Source organism: Coenobita brevimanus, chromosome 81, assembly GCF_032717465.1.
Source record: "Coenobita brevimanus isolate Jiangsu-jjx chromosome 81, ASM3271746v2, whole genome shotgun sequence".
Classification (NCBI taxonomy): Eukaryota; Metazoa; Arthropoda; class Malacostraca; order Decapoda; family Coenobitidae; genus Coenobita; species Coenobita brevimanus.
The window spans coordinates 13460264-13477417 of NC_137034.1; positions in this window are offsets into that span (position 1 = coordinate 13460264).

Below are 17154 nucleotides of genomic sequence, written 5' to 3' on the forward strand. Positions count from 1 at the left end.
AAACTCAGGAAAAGACACAAATACCTATTGTATCTCTAAACAGGGAAGGGAGGAGAATGAGTACTAACTAGCCTAACATTAACCCACCCCATCCCGTCGACGTATGGGTACTTTGCAACGATTTGCATTTGCCAGTCCCGGCGACATACCGGTACGTTGTGCAATTGCAAGGTCCCTAATTTGCACAATTTTCAATTTTCGCTCGTGATTTTTCGTATGTATACACGGGACACCTTCCTCTATTCCTCTACAAGATGCCAAGCAGGGACAATGATTTACACTGCATAACCTCCCCACTCCCCCCCTCATGCCATTATCTCGCCAATTCACCTGTTACCAGTGACCTGGCCAATAAAGACATTCAGGGCCAGAGTGATTCCCCAGTCGATGACAATGTGGAGGACAAGGTTTACATAGCATTAGAGGAAGAAACAGTCAGAAATGATGATCAGGTAATGTGGGAAAAAAAGGTCATGAATGGTGATTAGTTAGTGAGTGAAACAATGCTTATAATGCCTATATTACTGCTTGAAAACCAATATACCCTCATACTACATATAAATTCGTACCAAGTAAATAAATAAATACCGTTTATGAGTGGATAAAATAGTTACCCTCCCATAGAACTCGTTTTCCTTGGTGCCAGCATGTTAGAAAACCCAGTCAGGTAAGGAGGAACTCCTGCCTGGATTGAGTATTTTAAACCTCAGGTGAGCGATTTCTCTATGAATTTTCGATGTTTCTCACCAAAAGCGGAGGTTTTAGCCAAAAAATTTTTTTTCGAAAATACCTCAGGACTGGGGGATGTCGGAGGTGCGGAAAACCTCGGGACGTGACGGGTTAATGAAAACGCCCTAGTGACGGAAAAACAAAATCTATGCCGGTGAGGCAGCCTATAGCTAGAGGAGAGCTCAGAAAACATGTCCTTACGCCCCGCCACCATGCATAAAAATCCCTTGTCTCGGAGCAGAGTGAAGGTGCTTATGTACAAATGTGCTAGCTTGACGATGTCTACGAGCAGAGTGAAGCTCAACTGCTGGTTCCTTTCTCCCTCATCGGATTCGAAGGTGCCAACTATTAATAAATTACAGTACTAAATACAGTTAGATTACATCATGATATATACAGGGCAAATCTAACAAATTAATCCTAGTTTTAATTAAACTAAAGTTAAACCAAATATTCCCCTTAACTATGTAAATATCTTAAATCCACATCTGCTTTACATGGAAACCTTTTCATCCTCGCCACGTCATCTAACGTGCAGACGCAGTTTAGGTCCATGGAAATTTCCATATAATGGGAGAGGCGGTGGCTCTATCGGTAGAGAGGTGGCCTGCAGTCCTAATGGACCGAGGTTTGAATCCCAGCTTGGGCAGGGAACAGTTTAAGGATTTGAATTTCATTAAATCAGGCTTTACTGATCTACCAGAAGACCCGCCGACGTGTTGTAAAAATACCCCCGCTAATACCAATACACCAGTTCTGTATGAGACAGCCCTAGCATGTATTCAGTATGGACGGTGGGTGTTAGCGCCGAATTGGTGACATGTAGAGCTGTATCGTATGTAGGAGGACTGCTGGGCCTTGATAGCAGGCTGTGAAGCCTATGCCCAGAGTCGGACACATAAAAAAAAAAAAAATTGCATGTATTTACAATATAGTTGTCCACGAGGGTTAAATGCAGTAGCATTTAATGTATCAATAATAAGAATTATTAAAGAGAACATAATTTCTGGGTCATAAAAATCGCTTGAACAAGTGACAACGGTCCCTAGTTTTCCTCTTCTTCTAACCAGGGACGACTATTATAAAAAACAGAGAGCGCAACTGCTCTGGGGGAAAATATTTCCCACAAGAGGAGAGGTTCGTTCGTTCGTTTGTTTTTAGATATCCTTCACCTATAGTGAAGGACGGGCCATACATTAGCCCGGTCAGTCGGGTGTGGGCTGACTAGTAAATAGTAAGGGGGAAGGCAGGGCCTGGGAGGTCCCCAAGGGGCCGCCCAGCACACACGCCGTGTCTTCTTGCTGGTTTTGTGGTGTGTGTGAAAAAGCGAGAGGGGAGAGAATCACTAGTCCTACAGACGACACCACAACGCAATGATCGTTCCTGTATTCTGTTTACCATCCGGCACAAATTCTGAATTTGACCAGCAAACCATGATAGGATTTATTGCTCTGTTGGCATCTATTGATAATGCATTTATTTTAATGTTATTTTATTTAAAGTACTGTGTCATATAACCCTTTTGGTAGTTAATAAACCAGTTTATTTTTGTATCTAAGCAATCAAATATATTGGACTGTGAATGCATCCTCCAAAGTTCATTCTAGCACAGCTGCATTATGTTCGGTCCCGGGCGAGTTTCATTAAGGGGGAGTTACACTTGGCGAACGAGTGTTAACAAACATTTCCAAACAAACATTCGCGAATGTTCTCATACATGATCGCATACACCCCCATAAACATTGTTTCATCTCCTGGGACCTCTGAATTGGAAGTAGGGTTCAAAATTCCCACTGCAATCACTCACATACCAAGTGTCAAGGGAAGGAAAGGTAGTTGAATATACTGCAATTAATGTCTCCTGGAAAAAAAAAAATGATATACCGACACCCATTCAAGCATTGAAATAACCTCGTTTAGGTTCGAATATGTTTGACTGACGGGCAGAACATGTCCACTATTAATTTTTGCTAGTGTTTGTTCAAGTTCGTTCGCCAAATGTAACTCAACTACAGTTTTTATTTATTTATTTATTTATTTTTTAGAGACTTGCCACAAAAATTCCAGCCATGTTGTTTACCTCAAGTTAGTTAGGAATGCGTTCCAGGACTCATGCATATTAATATTAATCTGAGTTAATAAAATGTTGGCAGAGTATGTTGGATGTTAAAAATTAAATAAATTTAAAATGAAGAGCATTTAGATCATGCAGCATACTCGTAGGTACACAACATGGCGCTGGCTAGAATGCAGGTGTGGCAACGCTTTCTATACAAGACGTTGTTTCATACGAGGCTGCTTGAACGTGCTCTTCCCCCAAAAAAATAAAATAAACAACAAATAATGAAGGATGAGTGGTAGCATGGGTCCAGTCACTACCACATCTCTTAGACCCGGATTCTCTTACGTTAAGGAAGCTCCCTAGCACCTCCTCCTAGGATATTAATTTTGCTTGTTACACTTTGCTGTCCTTTTCGGTATTACTTCAATCATTCCAATATCACCACACTCTACATAAATAACGCACAATACGATATTAGCCAACAGTATACAAAAATAAATAGGTAAGGATGAGGTGTTAGGAGCCTCCTTCACCTATGAGATTATGGAAAGGAAATTTATCTTCGTTTACCCTAAATTAAATTCTTAGGTGATAAATAACTGTCTGTAGATTCTGGTAACACTACTTTGTGTGTCCCTAACATCTCTTCCCAAGCGATTTTTTTTCTCTTGTTACATCTTACTGTTCTCTTCAGTGTCATTTAAATCATTCAAATACCACAATTTTCCACATATCGATATCAGCCAGGCGAATCAAAAAATAAATCACTAAGGAAGATGTGCTAGAGGTCCTAATTAACCACCTTGGTAATCATTCACAAACGGTACTTTGCCTGACCTACCAAGATTTGCTAAACTCAGTCCAGTATTAATGACGTAAGTGATAAACAGTTCCTTAACCCATCGCATCTCGATGACGCATGGGTACGTCACATCTTTTTTTTCACACTGAGACCCGATGACATACTGGTATGTTCTGCAATTAGAAGGTCTGTCATTTGCACATTTTTAAAATTTCGTGGGTGATTTTTGGTAGGAACATGTGAGAGACCTTCGTCTACCAGCCACCAGATGGGAATGCTGCCTAACCCTGCATGACCCCCACATGCCATTGTCTCTGCAACTCGCCTGTTAGTAGTGACCTGGCCAGTAAAGACATGTCATGCTGTGGTCTCTCTGACACCAAAATTCAAGCCGCCTTGATGTCTTCACAGGTGAGAGTGATTCCCCAATCAATGGCGATGTGGAGAACAAAGATTACGTGGCGCCAGATGAAGAAATAAGCAGCAGTGATGAGGAGGTACCATCGCCAAGGAAAGTGTAATATGTTGATGTGTTTGGTGAGTTAAACAACGTATATGTCACCTATATTATTGTGTGATAACCAATATAGTCTTGTACTACATATATATTTGTACCAAATGAACAAATATCTACCTATTCTGAGTGGCTTGCAATAGCTACCCCTACCATAGAAAACAAGATGGCACACGCAACCAGAGAAGATGGTACCAGGTGTTTGGAGGGACACCTGTATAGTGCACTTCTAAGCTCAGGTATGCACTTTTTTTTGGTATTTGCAAATGTTTCTCATAAAAAGCGGAGGTTTGAGCAGATCTTTAGTAACACGGGTATGCATCAACTTTTCTTTATTATTTCATATGATTATATATATTTTGGGGTGCTGATTTAAAAAATGAACACCAATTTTCTACATCATGTAACATTTTTTTCACAAAATACTTTCTCATAGTTTTCAATTTTTTTTCTATAATCTGCAATATAATTATTTACATATGGGCATAGCATTATAATGATAGTAATATGTATGAATTTAGTATTTTCTAATATTAATGTAATGCTAGGTGAAAAAGGCCCGACTCCTCGGTCCTAAAGCACCTAACGTGTAGCGGGGTCCTCTTTCGAGACTGGAGCTTAGTGCAATGAAAGAGAGGCAGGACACAAAAACTTCAGACAAGAAACTTTTACACGTATATTACCACAGTCAGACACAGGGCAAAAGCAGCAGATATTACAACACAATATATGACACAGAAATAAAACCTTAACTAGGATATTAGCATCTCGCAGGATACTGGCTTAACTAATAGTGTTGCCAATACAGAAAGTCTAGTGTACAGGTATACAGGGAACATGGGTGCGCTTGAGAGCATGGGGAGAGAGAGAGCTCACACGGGAGGGGAGGGGGGAAGGACTCGTGACGGACTGGAACAGAGTTATAGTAATATTGGGAGAGGGTAAGTATTATTAATTCAAACTTAGTATCATCTGATAGCAAAAGGGTTTTGACATTTGATTCTATCTCTTGTTTATGTTACGCTAGCTGTTGGGAGGAAATTCTTTAGGAAGCGAGGGAGTGGAGGGACACTGGATATTTACTGTGTTTAGGGTAATATATACGGGAGGATATTATTCTCACTTTCTCTATTATTTTCTGGTAACAAGGGATATGGGTATATTTTCACTACAGAGGATTCCTCGGGGGAAGAGTCTTACTGGTTTTCTACAAGGGCATCACTTGTGAGTCGGATTCCTCAGAACTCACTCACTGTACTGGTTCTTACTCATCTGCCCGTGATTTCACTCACCCCGATATTTGACATACATTAAGTCACTGTATCACTGTCACCTGTTTCTAGGGCAAGGTCACACTTAACATAATTTCACTTCACTAGTTCTGGGGCAACACCACAGTGAACATAATTCACTTACGTCGTAGGGGTGTCGGGGAGACATGCCGTCGTCTATTCTGCTGGACTAGGGGCACCGCCAAAGGAGGGAGTGCCGAGAGGGCACGGGACGGCTTGCAGGGGCATCCTCTCGTGTCCAGGGCTGCAGGTGGCACAGGAGCCTGCAGTCTCTAGGCTAGGTTTAGGGGTGTGGCCCTCAGGGCTGGAGCCAAACAGGTCCAGGAGTCTCTGGCTCAGGTTTTGGCTGGAGGTGGAGGTCCCCAGAATTGAGGGGCACCGTCAGGGAGGGGCTGCGGCACTGAACTGCACTAGGGTCCATCAGGTGGGTCTTCTCCAGGGCCAGGCGTAGAGACCGGAGGCCAGGGGAAGCCGTTAGGCCTCGCGGGGTCTCTCTGGTGCGGGGGAGCCAGGTGCCTGCCTCATGCAGGGGCGATGACAACACCTCCTTTTGGCCGTGGGGCCCGGCAATTGGCCATGGCTGCCCAGGGGCACAACTATAGGGTGCCAAGGCCCGGCAATTGGTCGTGGCCTGTGTGGGGGAGTCAGCGCGCCTCTGGTCACCTCTTGAGCGACAGTAGGCCGTCTTCTTCTGCAGGAGGGTGGAGCGGCATTAGGCCGTCTCAGGGGCAGTGCCTTCACAGCGGCAATTGGCCGTCTGGCGAAGGTGGGAGCGGCAGTAGGCCATCTCCTTCTGCAGAAGGGAAGAGTGGCAATCAGCCGTCTCAGGGGCAGCACCTTCAGAGTGGCAGTAGGCTGTTTCCTTCGGCAGGAGGGAGGAGCGGCAATCGGCCATCTCAGGGGCAGCACCTTCAGAGCGGCAGTAGGTCGTCTCCTTCGGCAGGAGGGAGGAGCGGCAATAGGCCGTCTCAGGGGCAGCACCTTCAGAGCGGCAGTTGGCCGTCTCCTTTGGCAAGAGGGAGGAGCGACAATAGGCCATCTCGGGGGCAGCACCTTCAGAGCGGCAGTTGGCCGTCTCCTTCGGCAAGAGGGAGGAGCAGCAGTAGGCTGTTTCCTTGGGCAGAAGAGAAGAGCGGCAGTAGGCCGTCTCAAGGGAAACACCTTCAGAGCGACACTTGGCCAACTGACGAAGGCAGGAGCAGCAGTTGGCTGTCTCCCGAGGGGCGCTGTCAGGAACTGAGATATCAGCTCCACTCCGGGCTGATCCGGCAATCCCACTCCCCGAAGGTAGTGTCTTCCTCCTGCTAGGGTGGCAGTGTGACGGTTGGGTGTTATAAGGGCGCACGGCCCGGGCTGCCTTATGCCGTTGTCGCATTGGATCCCCTAGTGTGGATGCGGCTACTCCGTGGGATCCGGGTAGGGGTGTCGGTGTGTTTCTGGGGGCACTATGCTGTTCTTCTCTCACCTTGTTTTCGGGGGCACTATGCTGTTCTTCTCTCACCTTGTTTTCGGGGGCAGTATTTTGTAAGCCACGCATTTCAATTAATATCCATGTTTCAAGCAACAGTTACATTATTTGATAATAAGGCAGCATATAGCTGGAACACAACACAGGGATGAGTCATACCAATACTGGAGTGCAGCAAACACTGAGATATTATCTCAGTGTGACTGAGTTTTTGATTGGTGTTACTTTCAGTGCAGTGTTTCTTTCTCCTTATCACAATGATATTGACTGAAAATAGTGGCTTATTGTTCTGATCCTTAGTTCACTCTACTTGTGCAAGTGGCCTAGTGCAGAAACTTGGCAGAGATTATAATGCAGAAGAATGTAAACGATTTATAAACTCATCTAAAATGTGCTTGAAAGGGGTACTTCTTCATAATGATAATAAATATGCATCAATACCTGTTGCTCATTTTGTGCATTTAAGAGAAACGTACCAGAATCTGGCAAATCTTCTCAAGGAATCAACAACAATAAACGTCATTAGTTCATATGTGGGGACTTGAAAGTTCTGTGTATCTTACTGGGTCAGCAGTCAGGGTATACAATATTCCCATGTTTCCTCTGTAAGTGGGACAGCAGAGCCAAGGATTTACATTAGGTTCAGAAGGAATGGCCAAATAGAAAAAAGTCTACAAATTGGTGCCAAAAACATCATCAGACCCAGCTTGGTGAATCCAGAGAAAGTGCTGCTATTACCGCTTCATATTAAGCTTGGATTACTGGAGCAGTTTGTCAACGCCCTATCAAAAGATGGAGCCTGGTGTATGTATTTGTGCCAAAAGTTTCCTGGTTTGCCTAAACCTAAGTTGAAAGAGGGAGTATTAACTGGACATGACATTAGAAATCTGGTTTATGATGCAGAATTTGATGTTGCAATGAACGGCCTAGAATGAGAGGCTTGGGTATCATTAAAAGAAGTAAACTCAAAGGTTTTAGATAACAATAAGGATCCAAATTACGAAGAAATTGTGAGAAATTTGTTCGTCAAGTTTAATTAGATGGTTTGCAGCGTGAGTCTCAACATTCACTTTTTGGATTCACATTTGGAAAATTTCCCCGAAAATCTTGGAGCAGTGAGTGAAGTACAAGGTGAAAAAATCCACCAGGATAACAAGGACATGGAAAGAAGGCACCAGGGATGTTGGGATGTCAGTATGATGGCGGACTACTGCTGGATGATTCATGGAGCATAAAAACTGAGAAGTTACAATGACTAGAGACGTTATTAAGTGAGTCATGGAGTATACGAGGTTTCCTTTATGTATATGTTTTGAAAAATACATTGACTAAATATTTTGATTTTTAATTAATTTAGAACAATATTGTATAGATGGATTGTAATTTATAACTTGCGCAATCGTAATTAAATCTCTTTTTAATTTTGTATGGAAATGTGATGGAAACATGCTAAATGTATTTTTTTTTATTGTGTTCAAACTGTAAGTGCAATAAAAAATAAATACTCAGAATGAAAACAATTTTTAATTACTTTAATTTTGCAGACCTGTGAAATTTATTGACTATAATGCATTCAGGAAGGAGATAATGCGAAAATTATTGTCTATGGACATTTGGCTATAATATCTACCCAAGTTTTTCACAACAGGTTTCCCTTGAGCTGAATAAAACCGTCCACTGGCAAAAAATAAGCAGATAAATAAGATGCAACAAAACTGGTATAAGTGATTTTGATAAAGGTATTAAATTTACCTATGGTATCTGACGTCGTGGATCACAAAATGTTACTATACTCGTTTTATGCTAACGACCTGAAATTGTTATTTTCCCATCTCGAATGGTGATTTGTAAGAAGAGGCAGGCACTAGATTATGATCTTAATCACAAAGAAGTGCTGTGTAATATATATATATATGAAGAGGGGAGGGGGGGGGCACGTGTCCAAGTGCCCCTCCCCTCCCTGCTAGTGCTACTGGTTGTTCTTACCTAATTGTTCTTACCTAATTGTATCTTTACAGGAATGAGTCAAGCTCGTACTGTCCCGTGTCTTAAACCATATTTATCGTACATATCCTTAAATTTGTGAATTGTTTTGGCACACACTATTTCATTCGGTAGTGCATTCCACTGATCAATTGCTCTGTTTGGGAAACTGAATTTCCTCACGTCTTTATCACCTCTCTTCTTATGCAGAGTTTTGCAGTGTCCTCTTGCTGATGCTTCCCCATATGTTAAGTAATCATTTATGTCTATTTTCTCCTTCCCTGATATGCATCTATATAGCATTATCATGCCACCTCTTTTCCTTCTCTCCTGTAGTGTTGGTAGATTCAGTTTATTTAGTCTTTCTTCGTAGCTTAGTTATCTTAAGCTTGGTATCCATCTTGTAGCGGTCCTTTGAACTTTTTCAATCTTGTCTATGTGTTTTTTGAGATAAGGACTCCAGACTACTGATGCATACTCCAGGGTTGGTCTGATGAATGATGTTATTATCCTTCTTAGCATGTCTTCATTTATTTATGTGAATGCTATTCTCATATTTGCAAGCAGTGTATACATGTTCCGTATCTTCTCACTGATGTAGTCAGCCGGAGATAGTCTGTTATTGATAATCACACCTAGATCCTTCTCTCTTTCTGATGTGTGTAGGGTTTTATTTCCTAACGTATAATCCCAATCAGGTCTTTTTCCACTTTTACCAAACTTGATTACATGACACTTGTCCACATTGAATTCCATTTGCCATGTATTACTCCATTTATGAAGTTTATTTAATTCTTCTTGTAGCTCTTTACAAGAGTCTGTGTTAGTAATTCTCCTTTGTATTTTTGCATCATCTGCAAACATATTTAGATAGCATTCATTTCCAGTGTTACTATCTATATCATTTATATACACTAAAAACATGATTGGTGCCAGCACTGAGCCCTGTTGTACTCCACTAGTCACTTCTTTCCATGATGAGTAGTTTCCCCTTAGTACTGTTCTCATTTCTCTTTTTATGAGAAAATCTTGCATCCAACAAAACAGTTTGCCTCGAATTCCTCCTTGATGGTACAGTTTCCATAAAAGTCTTTGGTGTGGTACTGTGTCAAATGCTTTCTTGAAATCTAAATAGATACTGTCCACCCATCCTTCTCTTTCCTGTATTGTGTCTGTTACTCTGTCGTAGTAGCTCAACAGATTAGTAACACATGATTTTCCTTTTCTGAAACCAAACTGTCTTTCTGTTACCATATTGTGTTCTTCTAGATGATTTACCCAAGCTTTTCTTATAAGCTTTTCTAATACCTTGCTTACAACACTGGTCAGTGATACTGGTCGGTAGTTGAGTGGATTATGTCTATTCCCTTTCTTGAATAAGGGGACAATATTTGTTTTCTTCCAAATATCAGGTAGTTTACCTTGACTCAAGGATTTCTTGAAAATTAAAAATAATGGTTTACTTAACCCACATTCTCGTAGCACCCAACATGAAATTTCATCAGGACTATTTGCTTTTCCTCTGTCTAATTTACTTAACTCCTCCTGTATTACTTTTTCTGATATTTGTATATCTGGTAGTATGTGTGGGCATGCATGTTCCACATAGTCCCTCTCAAAATTTTTTTCTTCTGTAAAAACTAATTGGAAATTCTTATTTAGTGCTTCACAGATATCTTTCTCTTGTGTATAGGTGATTCGTCCGTAATGGATTGTATTATATCTTTTACTTTGGGTTTGCTTCTGATGTAGCTGTAAAATAGCTTCGGTTGATCACTACTTTTATTTATGATATCCTCCTCAAACTGTTTTTGGGCTTCCCTCCTTATTCTTGTATAATCGTTTCTTGCCTGTTTGTAATTATTATATGCCCTTTCACTATTGTGTCTTCTGTATCTATTCCACAACAAATCTCTTCTTTCTTTGGATTTTTTACATTCTGTATTGAACCATTTCTGTATTTTCTTATCTGCTTCTTTGTGCTGTGCGATGTACTTCTGGACTCCTTTTTCTTAAAATTCACAGAATATTTTATATACAGCATTTAAATCTTGTCCTCTAAGCTCATTTTCCCAATCAACTTCTAAGAAATACTTCTTAAGGTCATGATAATTTCCCTTTTTTATAGTTTAGGTTCCTTTTGTAACTTTCATTGCTGTTAACTGTCATATGCTATCCTGAATTTGCAATTTAGTACTGCATGGTCGCTTTTGCCGAGTGGAGGGTGATATATTAAACTGTCAATATCCTTTTCTTGCCTGGTAAATATCAGATCTATCATTGAAGGTACATCGAGTCCTCTTTTTCTAGTGGTTTCCCTCACATGTTGCGTTAGGAAAAACTCTTGCACGAGATCCAGGAGCTTTTGGTCCCAACAGCTTTCTTGGCTTATTATATCTAGAGTATTCCAATTTATATTTGTATTAAAATCTCCAGTTAGTATAATTCTTTCCGATTTCTCTTCCATTTTATGTAGTAATGCTCTTAAACTCTGTATTGTACTCTCTGCCAAGTCCTCATATTCGTCTCTTTCCCATGTGTTTGATCTGGGTGGCATGTACAAATTGGCTACAATTACTTTCCCTTCAGATGTGTTGATCTCTACAGCAATCAGTTCTACTTGTGAGGGTATATCTAGTTTTATTTCATTGACTTTTAGATTTTTCTTAGTTAATATTATAATTCCTCCTCCTTTTTTTAAGTTTCTATCTCTTCTCCATATATTATATTCCTCTAAGTTTAGTATGTCATTTGATATCCTTGGTGGTAATTTAGATTTAGTTAGGCATATTATTTGTGGTTTATTTTCTCTGACATAATCATTCATCTCTAATAATTTAGATACCATTCCATCCACATTTGAGTACATCAACTTAATTATCTTGTTTATATACTTGTCATGATATGGTTCTACTACCTTCCTCCTTTTTATTCCCTCATGTTTATGTACCACTTTCGTACCTGCAATCCTATTACTTTGTAAAAAAATGTGTTCTTCTCCCCTTCTGATCTTCCCTCATTTTTTGTTTTTGCTTCCTCCCTCTTCTCTTTCAGTAATTCCAGTTCCTCTTGTGTTAGGCATCTTTTTATCCATACATTTTTGAACTCCTTTCTTTCCATAAGATTCTTTGCATTTTTTAGTATCTCCTCCACAGTGTTTACACTCTGGAAAGTTACCTTTAGCGGTCTTGACTTGCTTTTCTCGTATTTCCCTAAAAATTTTTGTTCCTCTATGTCATTACTACAGATTTCCTCTGATACTTCTTTCAATGTGTGTGTGTGTGTGTGTGTGTGTGTGTGTGTGTGTGCGCGCGCGTGTGCGTGCTCGCGCGGCCACTTCAATCGACTGTGACAACAGCAAACTATTTCTACCAAATTGAACGCACTGAATGTGGCATATTTTATCTTTTCATATATGTGTGATGTCACGGGGTTTTTAAGATATGAAATATTAAAGGATAATGTTCAGTAATACTGAAGCAGGGCAATGAATGGTCTTGCTAAAAATCAAGCAATGATTACTTTATAATTGCTTCGCCGATTGTCTCAGGACGAGAATTTATAAACTTCCTCAACAGTACACAGCAGAGACTAATTACTCACAAATGCTGTTTATTAGTACTGTTGGCCTCTGGAGAAAGTGACTTCACCCCTGACAATAACTAATACTATTAATGATAATAATCAGGTTCTTGCTGATGCATTAACTCGTAGATGGCACAACGGATTTTAAGCTTAATACAACAAGACTGGCCTAAGTACCAGTTGAATAGCAAAGCGTTTATGCAAGCTAGGAGCTATAAGTGAAATAAGCTCAATGGAGAAATGAAACACGAGTTTACATTACATTAAGCTCGAGAAAAAGAACTATTAAATTTATTGATTACAATAAAATAAATTTAAGTTCCATTTCAAAATGAATTCAAAATAAAGAGATGGCACTCACTCGCTCACTCAAAAGCTAACTTTTAAACCTAGGAAAATACGAAAAGAAAATACTGGTCAGGAAAGTGGACAAAGCGAATGACTGGCGTCAGGAAAGTGGACAAAGTGGATGACTGGAAGGACACTGCACTCACTGTCCCTCGCCAATCACAGCTAAGTGGGAATACAATGGCGGTGGGAACTAGGCGTTGAGGAAGGACACTGCCACACACAACCTGCTTCCGTGGCGCTCAAACCTTGACTAACTCCAAATCGTGGGAAAGAGGCAAATGTCCAGCCACATGACTAACAGCTAGAATGAACAAAACACGCCCACAATCGCTCAGTGGAAGTGCTAATGTCTTGCACAAAGACGATCTATGACACATTGAGAAATTGCCTGAAAATCACTCCCGGCCGGGTGAGCAGTTAACTGAACGATAAACACTGGGATTCTACTAGAGTTTGCTGTTTCTCACCAAATGATGTCACGAGCCGACTCGTGACATTACGCCCCATCAAAAGGTGAAATTTTTTTTCTCAGGAAAAAAAAATTCAATATACATACATATAAATCCTAACTCAGTCACACAAGATTCACACTGTGGTGTGTGTGTGCTATCCTGCTATAGGAGAAAGTCACGGTCGCCAGTGAGCGAAAAAAAACCCTCGTATTTACGCTAATAGAAGCAAGCTTGAGGGAAAAACTCCGTGACGACGGTGAAAAATCCTGTACTCAGGTCAAACTGAGTGAAAAGTTTGCTACATTTACATTAACAACTACTTGTTATGTAGCGTTATGTATGTAATACACAGTGTAGGTGTGACAGTTGTGGTGCGACTGTACCTACGTGTAAAATTACATAATGCAAATTTATAGTAAATAATGACAACGAGGCAGAAGAGAAGGGGCAGCAGGATGCGACAGGGATGACCAGCTAATCTGCACGGGAATGCTGCACCCACCAGCTGCACCTGCAAAAGGAATTAAGGTGGAGCATCAAAAATGTCATTTCTCTCTCTCTACCTAGCAATCAGTACTTATGTAACAAAAAGTACACAATTTACATTATTAACCAGGAAACGTAGTCAAGGCGTTTGTGCAGGACATCAAACGCTGACCCAGTTTACTGGTTAAACCCTAAACTTAATTAGCGAAAAGACTGGACGTTTGTGGAGGATATCAAACGCTGCAATTCGCTAAATTAACCAGGGAACCTGGTCATGAGCGAAAAGACTGGGCGTCTGTGCAGGACATCAAACGCTGCAATCTTTAATGGAACCTGGTTTACTGGTTAAACCCTATACCTAATTAGCGAAAAGACTGGGCGTTTGTGCAGGACATCAAATGCTGCAATTCACTAAATTAACCAGGGAACGTGGTCATGAGCGAAAAGACTGGGCGCCTGTGCAGGACATCAAACGCTGCGATTCGCTAATGGAACCCAGTTTACTGGTTAACTAACTCTATGCTTACGATTAATGACAGGAAGCTGAGAATCGCTACGCAATCTCGGGCAGGTCACGTTTTAATACTCACCGTGGGTGTGAACACTCGTGTGGATATTGTGCATTCTCCGGGAATCCTCAGAGAGGCCCACAGCTCAAGACGTTCCACAAGGTAATTCATACACAGCCTCAGACTGTCTCTGCAGGGTTCTCAAACTTCCCCTTTAACTTATGGTATACATGTATGTACTGTACAGGCCCTGGACATACTGTGTCCTGTGGGGCCAATGGGCGAGACGTCAGCAATTACTGGTACCCTTTAAATGGGAATCAGGCTGGTCCTTGGATTACTCAAATCTCCGAGGACGCCTATCTTACGGAACCCAGCATACAACAGTTGCCCGTGTTAGTCAGCAGTTAGCAGACGAGACATCAGGTCTGCACCTACATTATCACTTCCCTTGATGTATCTCACAACAAGGTTAAACTGCTGTAAATACAGTGTCCAGCATGTCAATCTTGCATTAGCCGTCTTGGTCGTGCTAAGACTAGCGAGTGGCATATGATCAGTTTCCAGAGTGAATGGTGCCCCATATAGATAATAATAAAATTTTTAACACCATGAACCACGGCCAAGAGTTCCTTCTCAACAGTACTGTAATTCCTCTTGGCGGGTTTTAGCTTACGGCTGTGATATGCCACTGGGAAGATTCCACCTTCTGATTCCTGCATCAATATGGCACCTACTCCATCTTGTGAAGCATCAGTGTGCAGTATGAAAGGTTTGTTGGAATCAGGCAACTGCAAGATAGGCTCCTTGCACAACATGTTGTGAAGGGCGGCAAAAGATCTCTCTTGCGCTTCTCCCCATTCAATGGTATTTGGAGCATTTTTCTGTAGCACCTTGTACAACGGTTGGGCAATGAGAGCAAAGTTGGGGATAAAACTCCTATAATACCCCACTAGGCCAAGGAATGCCCTAACCTGTTTCTTGGTCACGGGTCTCGGGGCTTCTCTAACCTTCCTGATCTTGTCACCCTGACACCTGCAGTGATTGTTGCCAACAATATGTCTGAGGAACTCCACCTCACTGTGAGCAATCTTACATTTGCTAGGCTTCACAGTCATGTTGAAACTCTGGAGTCTACTGAAGACAATTTCCAAGAGTCTGAGGTGCTCCTCCAACGTGGCGGAATGAACAAGGACATCATAAACGAACATCTCTACTCCTACGATACCATGGAGCACTTGTCTCATGGCACGATTGAATACTGCTGGGGAAATGGTAAGTCCAAATGGGAGGACTTTATACTGGTACAACCCCCTAGGAGTAGCAAAGGCAGTGAACTGACGGCTCTCAGGGTGAAGGGGAACCTGGAAGAATCCCTTCGCCAAATCGAGCTTCGTGAAATATCGTGACCCTGCCAGCTTGGAGAAGATGGCAGTGTGGTCACCCATCGGCTCTGCATCCACTTTGGTGATTGCATTGAGCCTCCTATAGTCGCCACAAATCCTGACTCCACCATCTTTCTTGCAAACTACTACCATTGGACTGCAGTAAGGAGATGAGGACTTTTCAATAATACCTGCAATCTCCATGTCAACAATTTTGTTGTCTACTGCACCCAGTAGTCGCATGGGAATCGGATATGGTTTAACCTTTACAGGAGTATCGCTGGTCAACTCAATTTTGTGACAATCAACCTTTGCAAGTCTAGGTTGGTCAGAGAAGACATCAGCATACTGACAGAGCAGTGACCTTATGGCATTCTGATCACCCAGTGCTAAGCCAGTGTTAAGTAAAACATCTCCGACAGTCTCTTCCTGACGGGACTGAGCGGTTAAGGGCTCATCATCATGGTCATCAGCTGGGATCACCTCGGCTGCCCCGGTTTCTTCCAGTGGCTGGTCACTATCATCAGCTACTCGTAGACCAGTCTCCTCGGGGTCTGACTCATGATAAGCCTTCAACATGTTAATGTGGAATCTTTTGCGAAGATTCCCCATCTGAATGATGTAGTTGAGGTCTGAAATGCGCTCTACTACATCAAATGGATCCTTCCACTGCACCAACAACTTGTTCTGGGCAGTGGGGAGTAACACCAGGCACTTATCGCCTGGACTAAACTTCCAAAGTTTTGCCTTCTTATTATAATAGGCTTTCTGAACTTCACATGCCTTGATCAATTCTTCCTTAGCTAACTCGCACGTTGACTAGAGGCAGTCAGCTAGATCAAGGACGTAGGTGTAGGTGGTCTTGACTTCAGGGTCGGGTTCTTCATCGTCCCATAATTCGCAAAGGACTTGAAGTGATCCACGGACCGACCTTCCATACACCAGTTCAAAGGGTGAGAACTTCAAGGAGTGCTGTGGGGCTTCTCGATAAGCAAACAGAAGAGGAACAATGAACCGCAGCCATTCCTTTGGCTGTTCGGTGGCCATGTGCTTTAACATCTTCTTGAGAGTCCCATTGAACCTCTCACACAACCCGTTGCACATGGGATGATAAGGCGTAGTTTGCGGGCCTCGGATGGGCAACAACTTGAATGCTTCGTTCATCATTGCAGAGGTGAACTGCGAACCCCGGTCGCTTAAGACCTCTTTGGGGATACCTACATGACAAAACACTTCGATCAATGCCTCAGCAACAGTGACGGCCTCTATATTCTTAACCCTTAGCCGCCGGGATGTAAACCACCGCGGCTCGCTCCTCCCTACGGGCAATTTCTGAGATTTTGGGAAAAATACCCTTATTTCAAACCCTCATATCTGACAAACTATAAAACCTAGAGATTCAAATGAAAGTTCATAAGACTCACCAACTCTTCGTCTTTGCAATGAAGGTATCCCTAGGTCTCTAGGTGGTCCCGTCGATGATTAAGGATGAGTTGAAGACGAGTGGTTTTTCACGTTTTGGAGCGCGGCTCCGAG